At 45.2% G+C, this 20,717-nt stretch overlaps 1 long non-coding RNA gene across 1 annotated transcript in view; it reads right to left on the minus strand.

The window, feature by feature from the left end:
* Positions 1-17,725, minus strand: part of LOC145528574 (uncharacterized) — a 38,496-nt gene extending 20,771 nt beyond the window's left edge. Inside the window, exons 1-3 of the long non-coding RNA XR_014070520.1 lie at positions 17,586-17,725; positions 17,136-17,284; positions 16,221-16,316 (exon numbers count right to left, since the gene is read on the minus strand). This is a non-coding gene — a long non-coding RNA (uncharacterized LOC145528574). The remainder of the gene's footprint in view (positions 1-16,220; positions 16,317-17,135; positions 17,285-17,585) is intronic.
* Positions 17,726-20,717: the final 2,992 nt, after the last annotated feature.

Consider the following 20,717-nt stretch of genomic DNA (forward strand, 5'->3'; position numbering starts at 1 on the left):
TGTGGGAAGATGCAAATCAAGAATGACACCAAGGGTTTTGACCAGAGCAAGCAACTAAGTGAATAGACATGCCATTTCCTGAGATACAAACACTAGAGGAAGAACATGTTTGAAATCAAGAGTTCAGTTTAAAGCATGTGGCAAATGGAAATGAATGAGGAGGAAGCAAGTAGGTATGTGAATTTGGAGGTCAGGAGTATAGCTGGTTCTGTGTTCAACTCTAAGTGCCTCATTTTAGGAAAGATACATACAAACTAGAGAATATTCAGAAGGGGACCAGGATGCAGATATTTTTAAATGCCATGTCATGTTTTAAAAAAAAAGCTGAAGGAACTAGCCGTAGGGTGGGTAAAAATATCCATGATGGTGAAGAGGCACTTGAATCAATAGGACACACCATCGGGACTCATCTTCAAGAGTGCAGTATGTACTTTGAGGGACTAAAAACATCTAAGGCCCATTTTTGTGGAGACTAATATGAAACACCTCAAAACTGACTATGCCTCTCCCTACAGAAGCTACCATTCCAGAACCAGACATCGTTACAGAGATTTTGACCTAAACACTACAGGAGATGGACTGAACAGCATCAGGTTGTGTTGGTGAAGAATTCTCTAACCAAAGCAAAGCTCCAAAAATGAATAAATAAAATTAAAAAGGAAATATTAAAAAAAAAATACTCCATTCCCATATGTTCCCAGTAAAGGACAAACTGGCCTATACAAAATTTACCTATTCATATCTTGTTCTTATCTGGAATGCTCACATGGAGGAAGTTACCCTTAGTGCTGTGACACTAAGTTACTTTAGCATTAATAAGCACAATATTCTGCTTTTCCAGTATTTTAATCCTTTGCATTGATAGAGGGAGTTTAGCAGGGTGATTAAGGGCAGGAAACCTACAGCCAGGATTCCTGGTCTCAGATCTTAACTCCAATACTTAGGTGAGCTACTTAAACTTTCTATGCCTCCATTTCCTACTTCATTGGATTTATTATGGGGAATAAATATATCAGTAATTGCAAAGTATTTATTACATAGAAACAGCTACTAGTCAGTGATTTAAAATACTAGCTCTATTTAGCATCTATCCATCCAGCACATACTCAGTCATGTCTGACTCTTTGGGACCCCATGCATGGACTGTAGCCCACCAGGCTCCTCTGTCCATGAAATTTTCCAGGAAAAAATAATGGAGTGGGTTGCTATTTGCTCCTCCTGTGGATCTTCCCGACCCAGGGATCGAACCCATATCTCCTACATCTCTTCCCTTGGTAGGCGGATTCTTTACCCCTTGAGCCATCAGCATCATCCCATCTATGAATGCACAGTAGAGACCCCTTTGTTTGGTTCTTTCATTATACAATTCATTGAAGCATACAGCGTTATGACTTTGAAAACAAGAGCTTCAAAGTCACAGGTATGAACTTACTCTCTTGCTTTGCAATCATTCCAAAAAGCACTTTCTTGGAGCCCTCGCTACTGCTATCAGAACTGCTGTCATTTGTTTCACTGTCTCCTTTTCCACTATCTCTGACACTAAATTCATCTGGATTTGAATGTGTCCTGGAAGTGAAAAGGAAAGAATTACTCTGTTATCCATAAAAATGTACAAAACGTCAAACCCATGGATTAGAGACAATGATAAATATTCTGCAATTACCTTAAACTTGCAGCAGATTTATCCTCTCCCCATCAGGATGGGGGGTGAAAAGGACCTGAGACTGAACCCTGATTAAAAAGAAGGGTGAGAGCAGCAGCTAATAATATTTCACCCACAGATATCAGAACTGACAGCAAGCGCAGCATCCGTCATCTAAAATGCTGCAGGAAAAGGAACGTGTTAGTCGCTCAGTCTTGTGTGAGTCTTTGTGACCCCGTAGACTATTGCCCGCCAGGCTCCTCAGTCCAAAGAATTCTCCACTGGAGTGGGTAGTCATTCCCTTCTCCAGGGGATCTTCCTAACCCAGGGATCGAACCCAGGTCTCCTGCGCTGCAGGCCAATTCTTTACCATCTGAGCCACCAGGGAAGCCCTGACTTGCTACAGGAAGACACCACTTAAACCTTGAAGGAAAGGACTCAAGCTGGACTCACAAGGCAGCTACCAGGGGTCAAAACAGTAGGAACAGGCATGGGTCTCCCGGAACACAGGACCATCTGGCCTCCTCCTGCCCTCATCTGTGAAGAACTTTTCCCCTCAAAGAAAATAATTAACAAATCCCGAAAAGTCAGCCATTTGAAGTCCCAAACCTGATCAGGCACTGTTCCACTATAGGTTAACGATGGCACTAAGCGAGTTGGGGGTGCGCTATCCAAGCCCACGGGATTGTGCTCCCCTCCTGAGGTGAGGAGCGTAAGGACACCCCGCTGTCCTCGGACTGGGACATTTCTGCAGACTCGCCCTCCTGGGGCCTCTGAGGAAACGGAAAGCGGCGGTGTCTCCACGAAGCAGTTCAGGCCGAAGCCCCCAGAGTCACAGCCCCTGACCCTCTGCGACTTGGAGCGGCCTGGCCATTCACTGCTCCGTGGCACTCGCTCCGGCCGCGCCCCCAAAGCTTCCTCCTCCACGGCCCGGGCGGGACCAAGTCACGGTGACCACGGCCACCAGGAGAAGGCCGCAGGGGCTGGCCGAAAACCCGACCGCGGCCACGGAGAGCTCAGGGAGCCGCTCTGCGCGCCGCTTCCCGGTTCGGCGGCGGCGCCGGCAGTGGCACCAGCACCATTTGTCCGCCAGGTGGTGCAGGAAGCGCGGGTACCGGCAGCACCGTGCTAGAGCGCCGCGGGGCCAGCCGGCCTTCGTCCAGCGCCGCGACGACAGCGGTCAGCTGGACGGCGGGCTGCAGGGGCCGCCAGCGCTGCAGCGACGGCGACCCCGGGGCCGCCGTCGCTGCGGAGCCGGAGGTAAGTCAGCTGCGCGTCAAGGCCTTTGTCCGCGTCCCTAGCCTGCTGTCGGGTCGGCAGTGAGCCCAGGGACGCGTCCCAGGGCAGAGGCAGTAGGGCTGAGCCATCGACGAGCCGCGGGGTCACCAGGCGGGCCGCGCGCTCGTCCTGGTCCACCTGCAGCCCCGCCGTGGCCCGGCCCCGCAGCCGAGCCGCCGTCCAGCGCTTCCAGCCCTAGCTGCAGCCTGGCCAGTTCCTCGAGGTTAAAACTCCGTCGTGCGCGCAGCCGCCCCGTGACGGGGTCCACCGAGACGTAGGTGGCCACAGCGCCCCCAGCCCAGCCCACCTCGGCCTCCAGCAGCCGGTAGGTGACCTGGCCGTTGCGGCCCAGGTCCGGGTCCTTGGCGGCCACCGTGGCCAAGTAGGCCCCGGGGGGGTTGTTCTCGCGCAGTGACACCTCGTAGACCGGCCGCGTGAAGAGCGGCGCGTTGTCGTTCTCGTCGCCCACGCGCACCGTGTAGGGCCGCACCGTGCGCAGCGGGGGCGCGCCGCGGTCCTCGGCCACCAGCGTCAGGTTGTACTCGGAGATGCGCTCGCGGTCCAGGGACGCCGCGGCCACCACCAGGTAGCTGCCCGCGTAGACCGGCTGCAGCCGGAAGTGCTCGTGCCCTTAGAGGGCGCAGCGCACCTGCCCGTTGGCGCCCGAGTCCCTGTCCGAGGTGCTGACCAGCGCCACCAGGCTCTCGCGCGCCGCCCCCTCCGGCACCAGCGAGACGGCGCCCGCCTCCGGCGTCCCAGGCCCGGTCGACCAGGTCGCCTCCGCCCCCCCCAAGAGCGGCGGCGGCGGCGGCGAAGGGCGAGGCAGCAGGCGCGCCTGGGGCGGCCAGCGGGGTGATGGAGATGTCCGGAGCGTTGTCATTGACGTCGCGGAGGCGCACGATGACCTTGCAGGTGGCGGCGCGGGGCCCGGGGCCGCGGTCCTGCGCCCGCACGTCCAGTTCGTAAGTGTCCTGGTGCTCATAGTCCACGGGCCCCGCCAGGGTGAGGCGGCCGGAGCGCGGGTCCAGGCGGAAGAGGCGGCGCGCCTCGGGCGGGGTGCTGGCGCCGAAGGCGAACACCACGTCGCCGTTGGGGCCCTCGTCGGGGTCCGCCGCGTCCAGGTCTAGCAGGAGCGAGCCCACGGGCGCGTCCTCCGCCAGCTCCACCTCGGCCACGGCGCCCTGCGGGAAGGCCGAGCTGTGGTCGTTCGCGTCCAGCACGCGCACGCTGAGGGCGGCCGTGGCGGAGCGCAGCGGGCGGCTGCCGCCCTGGGCCACCAGCCCCAGGTTGTAGGTGGCCTGGCTCTCGCGGTCCAGCTCTTGCAGCAGCACCAGGTCGGCGCACTGGGCACCGTCCGCGCGCGTCTGCAGCTCCACGCGGAAGGGGCTGTGGGGCTCGGCCAGGTGCACGCTTTGCAGCCCGTTGGCGCCCACGTCCTCATCCACTGGCGCCTCCAGGGGGATGCGCGTGCCCACCGCCGCGCCCTCGGACACCTCCACGGGAATCTGGGTCCGGGGGAAGCGTGGCGCATGGTCATTGATGTCCCTCACCTCCCCCTCCACGTGCACCAGCCAGAACTGCTCCTGGGAGAAGCTGACCATGTCGAAGGCCAGCACGCACTGAGGGGCCTGGCCGCACAGCCGCTCTCGGTCCAGGCCCGCGTCCCCGACGGTCAGCCTGTCGCCCTAGCGCAGCGAGCTGTTAATCAGGCGGAACCGGCCCGGTACCTAGCACTGGGAATTAAACAGGACGTGATCAGACAGAACATTGATGAAGGTGCTGGGGACTTCTTCCTCACAGGTGTAGAAATTGACGGTTTCAATTCAATGCCTTGACACCAGCAGCAGCTACAGAAGCAGCAGGGACTCCAGTCTACCCCTGAGTAAACTGTCAGCGGGGAATCTGAGCCTGCAGTGAGACATCCTTGGGCCTCACCCGTCCTCCCAAGCGCACAGTCAGGAGACACTTGCCCTCTTAAATACTTCTGATTACTAAACCCTCTCTGCTGTGTAATCGCTTTTCTCTGCCCTGGGCGCAAGGATGCTTCTTCTGAACCCTACCAGGGAGGCTGCAGAGAGAAAAATATGCAAATAAGCCTCCATCGGAGCCAATCCACAGTCTCCTGGCCTCCGGGTCTTGTTCCCTTGAAAGAGCTCGCAGGAGGGCCTGGGGAGCTGAACAGCGGCCAGGGCAGTGCAGTAGGTCGTTGCGATTCCTGCACAAGTTTACACTATAAAAGTGCGGAACTTTGCCAGTGTGCGGGAGTCTCACTTTGATAGCCCGAGCAGGGGAGTCGCAGCCTCTTTATTCCTTCCTGAGCACGCAAGTCATCAGACAGAGGCACAGTTTCTATTCTGCTTCACCATTTTGAAACAAACGCATATATGTGTCCTTCGCCACCCACGGTTATCCGTCTATACTGGGTTACCATTTCCTGTATTGAGAGATCGTAGGGGAACAGCTTCTTCAGAACTGGGCAATGTCTAGTCAGAAAAGCACGGTTTTCCAAAGTAATCATTTCTGAGTAGCTTTTCCCCAGCCAAGAAACCATTAATGGCGAAATTCCCACCCCTTCCTCTCCTTTTATGTCAGTAATTGCTTATACATGAAGACTCAGTGTCAGTCAGGGAGGTTTTTCAATGACAAACCACTGTAAGGGATGGTTAAGGGTAAGAAAAAGATTTAAGGAAATATATTGCAGTCAGTCTTGTTAGAAAATTGCTATAGACCAATTATTTTTAAAAAGCCCTTGGCTGAAGAAAATCACGGGTGGCCTGATAGGCTGAAGGCTAAAGAAACATTAAACCATCTGTCTAAAGCACAACAGGCCTGTGTGAGGTTCCCTTTATGTGTGAAGTGTTCTAAATGCTAAACAGCCCCACATGGTAATGATGACATTGTTCCTCGTGCCATGGAGCTGTCATCAAGGCAGAGTGTTCTTTAACCAGTCATTTTGAATAAAATCGGTGAGCAGGCTGAGTTATTAATATGCCCAGGCTATTCTTGGCTCATACATGATCTGTAATGTTATTGATTCCTGCAGAGACGTGTCAGTAAATGACTTTTTTTTTTTCTATCACTCTTAAGAGGGAGTTACTCTTATCTTAGCACCAGGATCCATGAACCCAGTTCTGAAACTGAGCCACCTTTGATGAGATAATTAATTTCCAGGGGTTTTAATTTAGTGGAGCATTTGGCAATGAGTCTAATTGCAAGTACCAGCAACCGATAGAGAAGTACAGCAGGGAGCATGGGTTGCTTTTTGTCGGGTACTCTGAGATTCTGAAAAAAGAGCTTCATTTTGTTTAGTTTTTTATAATTTTGTTTTTTATTGCAGTATAGTTGGTCTACAGTGTTGTGCCAATCTCTGCTGTTATAAAGTGACTGTTATACACATATAGACTTTTTTAAAAATATTTTTTCCATTATGGTTTATCATGAGATATTGAATCTAGAAGGACTGGGAGTTTGGGATTAGCAGAGGTAAACTATTATACATATAATGGATAGATAACAAGATCGTACTGTACTTTAGATTTTTTAAAGTTTGCTTTTTAAAATTCAGGTGAGGCATTCATCTGAAGAAGGATACAACCCCCTTTCAGTTTAGTGATACTAGATTTCTTGTAAGCCAGTATCTTCAATGATATTATGACAGTGTGCTTTCTATCTTAGAACTGGGTGTTTCAGTGAAGCATCTGGTTATTCTGCCTTCGGGTCTTGAGAAAAACAAGAGGACCTGATCTCTTTACCCAACTTCTTAATTCCTAGATTCACCTTACTGGAAGACTGAAAACCGATTCAACCCATGCCTTTTAAAAGGCACATGCTTCCATGCACTTTCGCCAGGAGAGGGACCCATTTAACCACAGTCCAAATCTCTCACACAGTCCCTGCCAGACCTGGCTCTCAACAGTCTCCAGCATTATTGTTGCCATTCACGATCAGAAAAACTGTTCAGCATCCTGAAAATGAAGAATAGTCCATGACTCTATCTACCGAACATCAAAAGACCCAGATAAAATATTTTACAAGGCAGGCAATCATACACATTACCTCCACAATGCTAAACATCTGGCCACTTAATGTTTGAAAACATCCAGCTATGATGCTTAAATGCTTGATTGCATTTTCCCCACTTTTCCTCCAGCTGTTTGGCAGCAAGGAGACCATCTATGATAAGAAATGTGCTATATTGTCAGTGACTCATTATTAGTGTTAGCTTCACTTCCTAGTAAACAACCACCTTATTAAAACACTGCTTCATGAATGAAGGACAGCTGGAGTTTCAAGAAAGAGACATTTTCGGAGGCAAAAGTCAGTTCTGTGCCCATAGAGTGACACGCTGAATAATATAGAAACTGTATGATCTGTGCCCCTAGGGATATGTCATCCGGAAGCCGTGTTTACAGCCTTGAGCTCCATGGTACTCTCACATTCCATTCTGTTGACTCTGTTAGATAAAAATCTGTCTCAATATTAAAAAGCATCATGACAGAAATTTGCTTTATGTTGCTTGTTTTCCCATTTGCCAGCATATTGCCAGACTCTAAGCCCATAAAATGTAGTTTTGATCTCTACTGGGGGCAAAGGTGGATCAAAATAAGCAGTGGGACCAAGGGGGCCACCGCCACCCTAGGAAGACCAAAATGTGAGTAAAGCTTAACTCGGTTCTCCTGCTCAGTTTGGTTTGAAAAGGGGTGAAGGGGGAGGATTTGGGTGGACCCCCTACTGTGTTCACTTTTGTTCCTAAAACAAAAGTACCAGACAGACATGCTGGAGTTCCGCCCCCACCACCAAATGCCAGGAAACCAGACCTGTAAAACAGGGTTCGCATTCCAATCATTTTAATAAAAGATTTTCTTTTTGGCTGAACAGGTAACACCAGTATCCCTTGCACACTAACACATGTAAGCTAAGGTCACTTTCACCATAAACACGGGAAAACTGCCCCTAATTCAAATTAGTGCCTGGGCTTTTGCACAGTTTTGCACATTTCCCTTTTACTGTTACACAAAACCAACGACATATGTTTAAGGGGAGAGTTCCTAATATGAATATTTGGCTAGATCAAGGTGTCTGCACGTCAGAAAAAGCATCAGCTTTTATAGAACCTTGCACAAACACTTCTGTGGCCCAGAAACAGGTTTTGTGCCATTTAGAACAAATCACTCTGTGTACTACACTGAGACCCATTTTCATTTCTCAACTAAACAAACATTCTGGAGACGAATGAGCAAAACATTATCAAGTGCAATGTTTCTATCTTCAAGGAGCAACTTCTAGAAATTGAAGCTATGAAGACTGTTGGAGAGAAAACAAATCAACCTAACAGCTGGGCTTTTTTTTTTTTCTTCCTGTTTTTAAAATCATACCTTGAAAAAACTAAAGTCATTCTTCAGCAGTGTGAGCCCTCCAGATTGAGTGTAACTGTTCTAAGTGCCCCCAGAAGAAAATTCATTATCTCCCATTCCTGTTACCCCACTGCATAATCAGTTTGTTATTAGGTCTTAACTGCACAGTCATTTATAAGAAAAGTTATCAGCAAATTGCTGGTCCTTTTTGGAAAATGATTTTTGGGAAAATAATTCAGCCCTGAATTCAGCCAAAATACTGTCCTCAAGCGTAGCCTAAAAACAAATGATATTTATCAACTTTTTAAGTACTTTAACCTAAAGAAAATCACAGGCAAACGCTGTGGACTAGCAACACTAATCACAAACTCCCCTTAACATAAGAACGAATGACATACTCTTCACTTAGAGAAAAGTTTCCTGTAGGATCATTGTGTGAATAACGATATTATCAAAGTTACGTAATCTCAAAATAGTGGATAAAACTAGTTTTTAAATTGCTTATTTTATTAGTCTGGTTCTATGAGGAAACTAGGGCTTCGCTGGTGGCTCAGAGGTAAAGAATACGCCTGCCAATGTGGGAGACGAGGGTTGTATCCCTGGGTCAGGAAGATCCCTTGGAGAAGGAAATGACAACCCACTCCAGTATTCTTGCCTGGAGAATCCCATGGACAGAGAAACCTGGCAGGCCACAGATCATGGGATCACAAGTCGCCAGGACTTAGCGACTAAGCAACAACAACAGGAAGGAGATTAAGTCAATGAATAATGAAAAAGTGTTTACCTTTTGGGTTCAGGGATACCTTAATCCCCAAATGAGCCAGAGAAACTGACTTTGGTACTTGACTTTGGTCACTGGTTCAAGGGCCATACTTTGTGTTCTTACTACCCTACAGGAAGGAAAACCACCTTCTACTCAACAATGTTGCAAAACAAGAGAAGAATGAAAGAATATGGATTGAGAAGCAACTTTTCATCTGTCTTATTTTAACTTCATCTCTCTTACCTAAATCTTTCTATGACCACCAGTAATCAGAACACTTTGAGGTCCTTTATCAACAGATATTTGATCAAGTATCAGTGACACAGTAAAGCTCACAGTCTTGTAGACGAAAATGTTGCTGTTGTTTAGTCGCTAAGTCATGTACAACTCTTTTGTTACCCCATAGACTGTAGCTCACCAGGCTCCTCTGTCCATGGGATTTCCCAGGCAAGAATACTGGAGTGGGTTGCCATTTCCTTCTCCAGGGTATCTTCCTGACCCAGGGATCAAACCTGTGTCTCCTACATAGCAGGCAGATTCTTGACCACTGAGCCACCTGGAAAAGAAAATAGTTAAACATTAAAAAATAAACCATCAGAGTTCAGAGAAGACATAATGCCAGATAACATGGAGAAAGTTATATCAAATGCAACCAGGAGGAGATCACAGACTTGACAGGTAAAATCACAGTCAGTCGTAACTACCAGGGACACAGAGAACCTGGGAGAGCTGTAGAGACAGGCAGGCACGAAAGCCTTCGGTGGGCACTGAGTATACCAGTTGGTTGGAGTGGATGGTTTTAGGAGGACAAGCTTGAATGGGTGGCACTGCTGAGGAGAACCTTGACACTAAGCTGAAGCGTTGAGACACTTTTAAAGGAGCAGTGAGAAAACACTGAAGTTTGTGGGAAAGAGCAACAACCTTGAATACATATCAACAATGATATATAATCTATTACCGTGTGTGTCAGTTGTTCCTTCGTGTCCAACTTTTTGCAATCTCACTGTAGCCCATCAGGCTCCTCTGTCTATGAGATTCTCCAGGCAAGAATACTGGAGTGGACTGTCATTCCCTCCTCCAGAGGATCTTTCCGATGCAGGGATCGAACCCTGGTCTCCCGCATTGCAGATAGATTCTTCACTGTTTGAGCTACAGGAGTGTCGCATTCTATTACTGTAGTTCCCCCTAAGGAGTGTATGTTCCAATATCCCCTCTGGAGGCCTGAAACCACAGAGAGTACTAAGTTTTTTGCTATACGTACAGCTTCAGTTCAGTTCAGTTCAGTTGCTCAGTCGTGTCCAAATCTTTCTGACCCCATGGACTGCAGCATGCCAGGCTTCCCTGTCCATCACCAACTCCTGGAGTTTACTCAAACACATGTCCATTGAGTCGGTGATGCCATCCAGCCATCTCATCCTCTGTCATCCCCTTCTTCTCTCGCCTTCAATCTTTCCCAGCATCAGGGTCTTTTCAAATGAGTCAGCTCTTCACATCAGGTGGCCAAAGTATTGGAGTTTCACCTTCAGCATCAGTCCTTCCAATGTACACCCGGGACTGATTTCCTTTAGGATGGACTGGTTGGATCTCCTTGCAGTCCAAGGGACTCTCAAGAGTCTCCTCCAATACCACAATTCAAAAGCATCAATTCTTCAGCGCTCAGCTTTCTTTATAGTCCAACTCTCACATCCATACATGACTACTGGAAAAACCATAGCTTTGACTAGACAGACTTCTGTTGGTAAAGTAATGTCTCTGCTTTGTAATATGCTGTCTAGGTTGGTCATAACTTTTCTTCCAAGGAGCCATCATCTTTTAATTTAATGGCTGAAGTCATCATCTGCAGTGATTTTGGATCCCCCCAAATTAAAATTTGTCACTTTTCCACATCTATTTGCCATGAAGGGATGGGATCAGATGCTATGATTTTAGTTTTCTGAATTTGACTTTTAAGTCAACTTTTTCACTCTCTTCTTTCGCTTTCATCAAGAGACTCTTTAGTTCTTCTTTGCTTTCTGCCATAAGTGTGGTGTCATATGCACATCTGAAGTTATTGATATTTCTCCCAGCAATCTTGATTCCAGCTTGTGTTTCCTCCAGCCCAGCATTTCTCATGATGTACTCTGCATATATAAGCAGGGTGACAATATACAGCCTTGACATACTCCTTTCCTGATTTGGAACCAGACTGTGTTCCATGTCCATTTCTAACTGTTGCTTCCTGACCTGCATACAGATTTCTCAGGAGGCAGGTCAGGTAGTCTGGTATGCCCATCTCTTTCAGAATTTTCCACAGTTTGTTGTGATCCACACAGTCAAAGGCTTTGGCATAGTCAATAAAGCAGAAATAGATGTTTTTCTGGAATTCTCTCACTCTTTTGATGATCCAGCGGATGTTGGCAATTTGATCTCTGGTTTCTCTGCCTTTTCTAAATCCAGCTTGAACATCTGGAATTTCATTGTTCACGTATTGCTGAAGCCTGGCTTGGGGAATTTTGATCATTACTTTGCTAGCGTGTGAGCTGAGTGCAATTGTGCTGTGGTTTGAGCATTCTTTGGCATTGCTTTTCCTTGGGATTGGAATGAAAACTGACCTTTTCCAGTCCTGTGGCCACTGCTGAGTTTTCCAAATTTGCTGGCCTATTGAGTGCAGGACTTTCACAGCATCATCTTTCAGGATTTGAAATAGCTTAACTGGAATTCCATCACCTCCACTAGCTTCGTTCGTAGTGATGCTTCCTAAGACCCACTTGACTTCACATTCCAGGATGTCTGGCTCTAGGTGAGTGATCACACCATCGTGATTATCTGGGTCGTGAAGATCTTTTTTGTACAGTTCTTCTGTGTATTCTTGCCACCTCTTCTTAATATCTTCTGCTTCTGTTAGGTCCATATTATTTCTGTCCTTTATTGTGCCCATCTTTGCATTAAAAGTTCCCTTGGTATCTCTAATTTTCTTGAAGAGATCTCTAGTCTTTCACATTCTATTGTTTTCCTCTATTGCTTTGCACTGATCACTGAGGAAGGCTTTCTTATCTCTCCTTGCTCTTCTTTGGAACTTTGAATTCAAATGAGTATATCTTTCCTTATCTCCTTTGCCTTTTGAAAACCACAATCACAGAAAACTAACCAATCTGATCACATGGACCACAGCCTTGTCCAACTCAATGAAACTATGAGCCATGCGGTGTAGGGCCACCCAAGATGGACGCGTCATGGTGGAGAGTTCTGACAAAATGTGGTCCACTGGAGAAGGGAATGGCAAGCCACTTCAGTATTCTTGCCTTGAGAACCCCATGAACAGTATGAAAAGGCAAAAAGATAGGACACTGAAAGATGAACTCCCCAGGTCAGTAGGTGCCCAATATGCTACTGGAGATCAGTGGAGAAATAATTCCAGAAAGAATGAGGGGATGGAGCCAAAGCAAAAACAACACGCAATTGTGGGTGGGACTGGTGATAGAAGCAAGGTCCAATGCTGTAAAGAGCAATATTGCATAGGAACCTGGAATGTTAGGTCCATGAATCAAGGCAAATTGGAAGTGATCAAACTGGAGATGGCAAGAGTGAACATCGACATTTTAGGAATCAGCGAACTAAAATGGACTAGAATGGGCGAATTTAACTCAGATGACCATTATATCTAGTACTGTGGGCAAGAATCCCTTAGAAGAAATGGAGTAGCCATCATATTCAACAAAAGAGTCCAAAATACAATAGTTGGATGCAATCACAAAAATGACAGAATGATCTCTATTCGCTTCCAAGGCAAACCATTCAATATCATGGTAATCCAAGTCTATGCCCCGACCAGTAATGCTGAAGAAGCTGAAGTTGAATGGTTCTATGAAGACCTACAGGACTTTCTAGAACTAACACCCCAAAAAGATGTCCTTTTCACTATAGGGGACTGGAATGCAAAAGTAGGAAGTCAAGAAATACCTAGAATAGCAGGGAAATTTGGCATTGGAGTACAGAATGAAGCAGGGCAAAGGCTAATAGGGTTTTGCCAACAGAACACATTGGTCATAGCAAACACCCTCTTCCAACAACACAGGAGAAGACTCTACACATGGACATCACCAGATGGTCAACACTGAAATCAGATTGATTATATTCTTTGCAGGCAAGGATGGAGGAGCTCTATACAGTCAGCAAAAACAAGACCAGGAGCTGACCATGGCTCAGATCATGAACTCCTTATTGCCCAATTCAGACTGAAATTGAAGAAAGTAGGGAAAACCACTAGACCATTCAGGTTATGACCTGAATCAAATCCCTTATGATTACACAGTGGAAGTGACAAAAAGATTCAAGGGATTAGATCTGATAGAGGACAGAGGTCCCTGACATTGTACAGGAGGCAGTGATCAATGCCATCCGCAAGAAAAAGAAATGCAAAAACACAAAATGGTTGTCTGAGGAGGCCTTACAAATAGCTATGAAAAGAAGACAAGCAAAAGGCGAAGGAGAAAAGGAAAGATATACAGACAGCCTGTGGGGTCACAAAGAGTCAGACACAACTCAGCAACTAAACCACACATATCTATGATAAAGTTTAACTTTTAAACCAGGCATAGTAAGAGATTAACAGCAATAATTAATAAAATATAACAACTTTAACAACATCATAATAAAGGTTATGTGAATGCTATTTCTTTCTGCCTCCCTTTCCTTCTCCTCCCCCATCTAAATATCTTACTGTACACATTTAATGCGTTTTCCATGCTCACTAAGCATTTCTCATGCACTGTGGCCATAGCTTTTGCAATTTGAGGCACAACAGCAAAACTAGCACAAATTTCTTTTTCCTTTTTCACAATTTTATAGATACAAAATTTATTAATACCATAGATGTTAGCAACCTCAGCATACAATTTTTTTTTCTTATTAAGTGGGGCAACTTTCACCTTTCCACCTAAAGAAAGCGTGTTGTGGCATATTCAAATCGCCAGCATCACTACTCTGGCAGTTTGGAACCATTATTAAGTAAAGTAAGGCTTGCCTGAACACAGCACTGTGATACAGACAGTCTATCTGATAACACGATGGCTTCTCGATGACTCAGGGGCAGGATACAATAGACAGAGGATGATTCTCGTCCTGGGTGGGATGGAGCAGAATGGCACAAGATTTTATTATCCTACTCAGAACAGCAAGAAATTAAAAAAAAAAAAAACTAGGAAGTGTTTATTTCTGGAATTTTCTGTTTAGTATGTTCAGACCTCAGTTGATCATAGGTAACTGAAGCCAGGTGAAGCCACAGATGATGTGGGCAGGGGGACTACTGCACAATAAATCATGTTAAATGATTACTTTTCTTGAACACTGGTGAAATGCTTGAAAACAGTTGTTTTGTCATACAGTGGTAGTTTTATTCCTAGCTACTGGGCATATACCCTGTGTGTGTTAGTTGCTCAGTCACGTCTGACTTTTTGCAACCCCATGGACCGTAGCCCACCAGGCTTCTCTTTTGTGGGATTCTCCAGGCAAGAATACTGGAGTGGATTGTCATTCCTTTCTCCGGAGAATCTTCCCGACCCAGGGGTGGAACCCTGGTCTCCTGCACGGCAGGCAGGGAAGCCTCTAAGGAAACCATAATTGAGAGAAACACATATACCCCAATGTTCACTGCAGCACTATTTACAATCACCAGGACATGGAAGCAGCCTAGATATCCATCTACAGATGAATGGATCAAGAGTCCGTGTACATGTACGCAGTGGAATGTTACTCATCTATAAAAAGGAATGCATTTGAGTCAGTTCTAATGAGGTGGATGAACCTAGAGCCTATTACACAGAGTGAAGTGAGTCAGAAAGAGAAAAGCAAATACCATATATTAATGCATACATATGGAATGTAGAAAGATGGCACTGATGGACCTATCTGTAGGGCAGCAGTGGAGACACAGGCGCAAAGGACAGACTTGTGGGCCCAGTGGGGAAAGGAGAGGGTGGGATGAAGTGAGAGAGCAGCATAAAATGTATCTATTACCGTATGTAAAACAGATGACACAGGGAGCCCAAACCCAGTGCTCCGTGACAACCTACACAGGCGGGATGGGGAGGGAAGGCGGGGGGGTTCAAGAGGGAGAGGACATGTGTATACCTACGGCTGATTCATGTTGATGTATGGCAGAAACCAACACAATATTGTAAAGCAATTACCTTCCAATTAAAAATAAAAAAAATTTTGAAGTGTTAAAAAATAAAGGATTGTTTCATCAGAAGCTTTAAACCATGATCGGGCACAATATTTGCCAAATAAATGACCAAGGCAATATGATATGGTACACGACTTCCGCCTACCTGAAAACACACCTGGTAGCAGAATGAACTAAAGAGAGACAGGAAGCAGAAGAAGACCACTTTAGCTGCCTCTGCAATCTACGTGGTGGTGGCAGTTTAGTCACAGAGTGCATCGTGCTAAGTCGCTTCAGTCGTGTCTGACTCTTTGTGACCCCATGGACTGTAGCCTTCCAGACTTCTCTGTCCATGGGATTCTCCAGGCAAGAATACTGGAGTGAGTTGCCATTCCCTACTCCAGGGGATATTCCTGATCCAGGGATCAAACCCACATCTCCTGAGACTCCTGCATTGACTCCTAAATATTGAGGAATATAATATTCCCAAATAGAGTTCCCAATGGCCCCTGCTACATCCCAGCTGAATGACCACATACAAAAGACTTAATCTCTACAAACCTGTATGTCCTTAGAGAGGAATGCTTGCTCTGAGGGATTGCCCTGAGACTTAAGTAAAATGTGGAAAGAGCAAAAAGCCCAGTGCCTACCATTTTGTAGGGTTTCAAAAGACAGCTGAATCCTTTGTTATAAACACTTGCATATCACACTATGATTTATTTACTTAAAGGTATATTTTTTACCTCTAGTTATGATTCCTTCCAGGTAGTAATGATGTCTTCATCAAATTTGTGTCCCACTGCTCAATCCCTTGCTGACCACATGAGAGGGACTCAGGAATATTTTGAAACAGTTGTGAAGGTCCCATCATCCAAGAATGCATAATTCTTATCACATTATATCATCTGAATTCTAAACCAGAAGACTGGCTAAAGGATCTTAAGATCCTTGGAGCTTGTAGTTTGTGTAAGACTTCTGCAAAAAGCAATACTTATTAAATAATATGGGCTTCCCAGGTGGTGCCTGTGGTAAAGAACCTACCTGCCAAAAACAGGAAACATAAGAGACGTGGGTTCAATCCCTCGGTCTGGAAGATCCTCTGGAGCGGGGCATGGCAACCCACTCCAGTACTCTTCCCTAGAGAATCCCATGAACAGAGGAGCCTGGTGGGTTACAGTCCATAGCATCGCAGAGTCTGACACGACTGAAGTGACTTAGCATGCACACACACATTGAATAATGTACAAGACTCAGTGCAACCACATGTAACAAAACTGGTTTCTTGAGTCAGTTTCAATACTGACCTATCAGCGCACATTGGACATTCATTGTTTCTGCCTGCTCAGCATCCAATCTTCTTTGAGAAACTACCTCTTTGCTAAATCAGTCCCTGTGAATAAGGTATGATAGATGCCCCTACCCTTGGTGCTAGGATGACCACGTGACCCACATTTAGCCAAATTAAAATATCCCACCCTCCCAGCTACAGAGATTGACTCAGGTAAATGCATGTTTTCCAACTCAGACCAATCAAGGCCATTGAGCATCAGCTCCAGGGTTATAGAAACAGTTACTAAGAAAGGGACTTCTTTTTCCTCTGAAGTTGCTAAAATGTAAACTGGATGTGAGCCACCAGGCTGGGACTGCTGGCCTGGATTTGAGGTCAACATAAAAAAACAAACAAACCTGAAACGGCTCTGAGCACTTAGATCCAGCCATGCCTGATCTCCCACTGAACTTTTCATGTAAGGGTAGCAGCAACTTTCCCTTTTATGTCCAAAAAAATTAGCAGCTGTCATTTCTGTTGTCTCCAAAACAATCATAGCAGATTCCAGTATTAGAAAAGGAATTGTCAGTAACAGACTCTAAAATGGATAATTTGCTGAGGGCACCCAGGGAGGAGGTCCGTGGAGACTTATTTATATGCTAAGTCAAGAGATCACCCTGCATCCTTACCATATGCTTGCCCAGCTTCTGGTAAGCCATGACTCGTACTTTGGGATTCAGACCACGTGTCTATCAAAGCCACACGATAGGTCAGAGGTTGGAAGGGCTTGGCTACGTTCATTTTTAAAAAGGATAGTCTCCTCTTGAATGTAGTCCCTCTGAGGGCAGAAAGGGAAGAAAATCTAGTATCACTAAAGCAGTGCCATTTCTGGCTGAGGCCAATAATCCAAGAAGGCTGAAAGTTGGCAATCTCAGCAAGTCTTCAGGGTTAAAAAAAAAAAAAAAAGCAAAAATATTTATACCAAACTAAAGTTAGTGCAAAAAAGAAAAAAAAATCATTGGCAAATATAATCAGGAAGATAACATTGAGGTCTCAAAGAACCTTCAGGCTCCCCTGTCCCTCTTAAATTCCCCTTAAGTCTGGAAGGTCCAAGTTAGGAAAAATTAAAATCATCTCACAGCAAAAAGCCATCCCTGGAGATGTAATCTGGGAGCAGAGGGGCATATTTTAGCTGTGACTCCCACCCGAAGAAGTTGTTCTGAATGACCCTGGAGAAGCCCAGGTAGAAGTCATTTAAGCTGAGGGTTAAGGGCATGAACGGAACATTCAGGGCTGTTGCTAGGAGACAGAAATCCCTGGGCTGGGAGTAAATTTGAGCACTGTCTCCAGCTTTGATTATGGAGTTGATCAAATGCAAATAAATACTAAACTACTACCTGGCAAACAAAGGACTGAGGTTCCTGAATTCCTAATAATAATAAAAAAAAAAGGTAAAGTTCCTGTAATATCGCCTCAATGCCCAGGCCAGATGTGGTCACAGAGGAAAAAGCCTTGTGACCAGGATCCAGGAAGACCATCCTGGCCAGCACAGGAACACACATCTCAGCAGCTTAGGGAGTCCTTGCATCTTTTGGCAAACAGGATATGCTTATGTGCTATGGACGGTGGTCGTTGTGTGTGACTTTCCCTTTCCCAGACGGGCTTTTTAAATTTCTTATCATTGATCTGTTGGGGGATGTTAAGTGTATCAGATAAGTTGTCAGATCATGACAACCCTGACTAAGAGCAGTGCAAATCTTCCCAAGATCCAACTTGTTACAAGACCCACTAGTTACATCTTATATTGATCTTTAAACTTCCGTAGACTGATTAAGTTACCAAGTGGTAATTTATTTTTAAATGAATTTTTCTGTATGGTACGGAGCAGGGAGTGTGGTTTATTTTTTTCTGATATGTTGTTCCAGTACATTTGTTTAAGATTATCCCTTCCCTATTAAATGACCTTCTTGCTTTTGTCAAACTGAACACATCTGGGTCTGTTTCCAAGTTCTCTGTTTCTTCCATTGATCATATGCCTACCCTTATTACAATTCCATTGCCTGGAAAATCCCATGGACGGAGGAGCCTGGTAGGCTGCAGTCCATGGGGTCGCTAAGAGTCGGACAAGACTGAGCAACTTCACGTTCACTTTTCACTCTCATGCACTGGAGAAGGAAATGGCAACCCACTCCAGTGTTCTTGCCTGGAGAATCCCAGGGACGGAGGAGCCAGGTAGGCTGCCGTCTCTGGGGTCGCACAGAGTCGGACACAACTGAAGTGACTTAGCAGCAGTAGCAGCAGCAGCATTACAATTCCATATTGTCTTGATTACTGTAGCATTTATAAAAGGTCATGAAACAAGATAGCATAAGTCCTTTGATCTTGTTTTCCTTTTTTTAGAATTGTTTTGACTATTCTAGATCCTTTGCATTTCTGTGTAGATGTTAGAATCAGCTTCTTAATTTCTACAAAAATGACCTCTGCAATTCTGGTTGTAATTTCATTGACTCTATGCTTCAGTTTAGGAAAAATGAACATCTGAACAATATTTAGTCTTCCAATCCATAAATATGGTATATCTCTTTATTTTAAATTTTAAAAATTTCTCTTGGAAATATCTACTGCTTTCAATACACAAGTCCTTCCTGTCTTTTGTTACATATGTTTAAAAGTATTTTACGCTTTTTGATACGGTCCTAAATATCTTTAATATTTATTTTTATCTATTTGTTACTAACATAGAGCCACATAGTTGATTTTTTAAGTAATAAATTATACATTTATTTGTGATGATTTGACTGTTATGTTATCAGCAAGACTCCTTTTGGATTTTGTTGATAATACTATTCATTTTCTACCACATATTCAATAAATATTTGCTGACTATTGTGTACTGGGTAAGGTTCTCTAGAGGTTGTTTATGTTTTCATTTATTATTTTTTTTAGTGGAGTATAATTGCTTTATAATGTTGTGTTAGTTGTTGTACAACAAAGCGAATCAGCTCTGTGTAGAGACACATCTCCTCCTTCTTGGACCTCCCTCCCACCCCCATCCCAGCCCTCCCGGTCATCGCAGAGCACCGGGCTGAGCTCCCTGGGTTGCGCAGCAGCGTCCCAGGAGAGATCTCTTTGACACGCGGTAGTGTCTGTATGTCAGAGCTCATCCCCCAGTTCATCGCACCATCACCCTCCGGCTCTGGGCCCACATGTTCGTTCTCCACGTCTGTGTCTCTGTTCCTGCCCTATACTTGGATGTATCCTGAGACAGCCTCACAAACAGGTTCATTTGTTAACTTTAGCTGATTTCTTGCTTGTTTTTTATAGCCTCCTTAGTTTTTCTATCATGTCTTTCGTGAATAGAGGCAGTCTGACTCTTCCTTCTCAATCTTTGTCCCTTTTAGTCCCTTTTCTAGCTTCTTCCTCCAGTTGCTCTGAGAACTCCCAGTACAATATCGAAGAAAAGCAAAGAGAGCAAACATCCTTGCCATATTCTCAGTCCTAGAGAACAGCACTCCGTGTTTAATCATTAGCTATGATATTTTTAGTAGATATATTTTAAATGTTCTTTATCAAATTTGGAAACTTCTCAGCTAGTACTAATTTGCTGAGAGATTTCATCATATGTGGGCGTTCAATTTTGCCAAATGTTATTTTCTGTATCTATTGAGATTATCATGTGATTTTTCTTCTTTATCTTTTTAGCACAGTGAATTACATATATTTTTAACTGTTAAACAAGCCTTGTTTTCCTAGGGTAAACCCATTGCAGTCAGGATATATTATCTGTTTTCTAGCTATTACTTGATTTGATTTGCTAACATTTTTATTTTTTGCATCTATGCTAATGAGAGGTATTAATGGGGACAAAATGAAGGGACAAAGTAGGTGATTAGTTAATCCCACTAGGGGATTATAAGTAGAAAAATATGAGAGACACCTGTAAGTTAATAATTACTCGAGAAAGCAGGTTTGCTTAACCACAAACCAAGCAGGCTTGCTTAGCAGCAAAACCATGCAACGGATGCACAGAACATGCCCCAAAGCAATGAAACAATGGTGGCTTGACACCCACACTCTGCCCAGTGAGGTCAGTAAGTTAGTGATCCCTAGGACATGCTCTCTGCACAGATAAAAAACAACAATTTGTGAACCTCGCTTGACCATGTAGGGACGAGAAAACTCCCCTGCTCAACCTAGAGAAGGAGCTGAGGATGGAAGCATGACATCTACTAAGAAAGACGAAGAACTTCTTCCCCTTCTCCCCAGTTCTT

The sequence above is a fragment of the Giraffa tippelskirchi genome, chromosome 12 (assembly GCF_054371585.1).
Source record: "Giraffa tippelskirchi isolate mGirTip1 chromosome 12, T2T-mGirTip1v1.2.pri, whole genome shotgun sequence".
Classification (NCBI taxonomy): Eukaryota; Metazoa; Chordata; class Mammalia; order Artiodactyla; family Giraffidae; genus Giraffa; species Giraffa tippelskirchi.